This window comes from Dendrobium catenatum, unplaced genomic scaffold (genome assembly GCF_001605985.2).
Source record: "Dendrobium catenatum unplaced genomic scaffold, ASM160598v2 fragScaff_scaffold_798, whole genome shotgun sequence".
NCBI classification, from domain to species: domain Eukaryota; kingdom Viridiplantae; phylum Streptophyta; class Magnoliopsida; order Asparagales; family Orchidaceae; genus Dendrobium; species Dendrobium catenatum.
Genome location: NW_021319260.1, coordinates 234,716 through 237,853, shown reverse-complemented (window position 1 = coordinate 237,853; position 3,138 = coordinate 234,716). Strand labels below are relative to the sequence as shown.

The window sequence follows — 3,138 nt, the reverse complement described above, 5'->3', positions numbered from 1 at the left end:
CACAGCGGTCTCAGAGGAGCCCATCGGAATGTCGTCGTAACCAGTTTTCCTGTAGGGCCAAAACCCTTTAGAACGAGCAGACCCGCACCGGTTAACCAAGAGGACAACGTTAACCACGTCCTTCAACTGGCAGCGAGATCTGTTAGAGATTGGATTCACTCCACCCAGATGGACTCATTGCACAACTGACCTAGAAAATTCTGGACTCTATTGTGACAGCAACAAGTTAAATATTGATTAATGACATCCATCAACCCCGAACAAAAAAGTTGCCGAACGACAGGAAGTAGATGCGATTTGCTTTAAGTTATTGAGGCATGAACACACCCAAGCTAGTCTCCCATTTTTAAATATTTTTGGATTTTGGCATTGTGGGTAGAGTTTGAAAATATTTGGATATTTAGGGGACATTGAAAAATATTTGGGAACCCCTCCGGTTGAGCTCTGCATTCAACACGGCCATCATCGGGGTGACCTCGAAGTCACTTGAAAAATATTTGAATTTTGTAGAAGTTTGAGGGCATTTTGAAATATTTTGTGAACCCCTCCGGTTGAAATCTGCATTCAACACGGCCATTATCGGGGTGTTTGGAGTCATTTCTCTTTTGTTGATTGAACCCTGTCAACTCGATCAAGCTATTGATTGAGGATTGGGTTTCTTATAGGCTTTGTGCCTTTGTTTAAGAATTTTTTTGATTTCAGGCCTTGAATGCCGAACATGAATGTATTGGAACAAATACATCGGTCCCCACAACCGTGTATCTATTTGATAGTTCGAACCCTGTCGACTCCTATTGATCAGTATAGAAGGATCGGGTTCTGTGGGCTTCATACCTTTGTGTATGAAATTTCTTGATTTTAGGCTTTGAAGGCCTAAAAAGAATGTATTTAAACAAATACACTGGTCGCTACAACCGTACATTTCGTTAGACAGTTCGAATCTTGTCAACTTCTATTGATCCGTATAGAAGGATCGGATTCGAATCTTGAATTCACTTGTCAACCCGTGTAGCATCCATAGGCGTCACGTGTGTACCGATAACACGCTCGCCAGGGCCCATGCGGGTTGAGATTATATTTACCCTTCGTGTACCTATGTGTATACAAACTACGGTGCATATGTAGGGGTACTTTAAAATATTTGTAGTTGTGTAAATAACTATCGTTTGGGTGCACACAACTTTTCATTTGAAAGCTTATACACGCCTTCTGTCCGCTAATATGAGTGTCGCGGATCCGGTGGCGGTGGATTGTTGACTCCCCCTTTCTCAATCACCGGGGATAGATCTTCTGGATTTTGGAGTCAAAGATTGCTTGATTTGGAAAAAAACTCCTTTTAAGCTCTTCGGCGAAGTGGACTTGCTATTTCCAGTGTTTGTGGGCACCTTAATTGCTTTTCTTCTAATGTGTAGAACCAAGAAGAAGCTTTGGAACACCAGGAAGTTTGGTTCTAATTAAACATTTCCTCTCTTCTGTTAGAGGTGTTCTTCGTACATCGGGCTGCCTTTGTACCCGGTGTACTTAGAGATTTTGATCACTGCTGTCGTAGGTGATATTTGTACTTGTGTCCACAGTGATTCGATGTGCTTACGATGTATCCACTGTTGTTATCCACAAGCTGTTTGTAGCCATTTGCAGGGGACTATTATACTCACTACGATCTCCTGAAGGTATTTGTAGGAGACCCATTGACATCAGTATTGTGTCCACCTTTCACCAATCTCAGGTGATCCACCCTTTCACCAATCTCGGGTGGGTTTTGTCGATTGTATTTGTTTGTAGGAAGGCGGGTCTTTGATTGCTGATCTCCAATATTGCCTTCTCAATCAACAGGCCATCGTAGGGATCGTCGTAGGAGATATTTATACTTGTGCCCACAGTGGTTTGTTGTGCTTACGATATGCCCACTGTTGTTATCCACAAGCGGCTCGTATTTGTTTGTAGGGACCCATTGTGTTTGCTACGAGCTCCTAAGAATGTTCGTAGGAGACCCTCGTTTGTCCACCTTCACCAATCTTAGGTGGATTTGTTGGGTTGCATTTGTTTGTAGGAGGGCAGATTCTCCGTCATTTGGTCTTCCGTATCGCCATCTCAATCAACAGGCGTTGTAGGAAATTATCGTAGGAGATTCCAACAGCATATGTAGGAAGGACACCAGTTGTAGCCACTACGAGCTCGTAGGAGTATTTGTAGGGGAGTTGTTGTCAACTTTGCCATCTCCACCTTTCACCAATCTCAGGTGGTAGCTTTGACTGGCGTTGAATGTGAGAGGGCGATGATGCTCAAACCAGGCTCAAGTTCAAGCCCTTTCAGGATCAGTTTAAATCAGGTTCATGAGCTTAACGTGCAAGCTCAGTTCTATGTCCTCTGTAGTCTGAGTCTTGTTCCATTTTAGTGCCTTTCACACTTAGTTCCTTTGAACTTGAGTCTGAATGCATGTTCAAATGATTGTTCGGAGTCTTCTGGAATCTTTTGAGTTCATTTGTATATTCAATTTGGTTTGAATTCAGTTCCAATTTGACTTGATTTTTATTTGAATTTAATCTTTAGAAATCCAATTTTGTTCTTTGTTCTGAGTCAGGTCCACAAATCTACAGTTCACTGTTCTTGTTTATGCTCAAAGTTCACTGCCCTTTCTTGTTTGGTCCAAACATTTTGTTCTTTTGAGTTCAAAACAGGTCCAAGTGTAGTAGTATTTCATCCGAAATTTCGGCAGCCTCCCGGTGTCTCCCCCGTTTAGGGGAAAACAACGAGAAAACTGGGCCTTCCCACCACGCGCAATAAAGGCGTGTATGGTAGGTGCCCTCTTTCGAGGACACCGCGGCCGTGATTTTTCTTCCCACCACGCGCAATAAAGGCGTGTATGGGGTCTTTGACGGTACCTGTTACAAGAAAAGAGCAGTTGCTTTCCCCCCGCCCGGGGGTACTTATAAATCATTCCGGCCGCGCAAAGAAAAGGGTACACCAGGCTCGCCTGGCCTCGCCGTGTGCGTCGAACCGGTTTCCCTCCTACCACGCTCACTAAAGGCGTGCTTAGGTGGTTTGCCGGCTCGGCGCGCATGTCGAGATAAGAGAGAGAGGGTCGCTCGCTTACCTTGTCGTAGGTGTCGCGCCAGTTGCCCCTCCCACCACGCTCAA

The 3,138-nt window shown here is 44.4% G+C and overlaps 1 protein-coding gene across 1 annotated transcript in view; it reads left to right on the top strand.

Annotated features, from left to right (window-relative positions):
• Nucleotides 1-3,138, top strand: part of LOC110114428 (carboxyl-terminal-processing peptidase 1, chloroplastic) — a 42,476-nt gene that overhangs the window by 27,627 nt on the left and 11,711 nt on the right. The gene's annotated exons all lie outside the window — the stretch shown is intronic.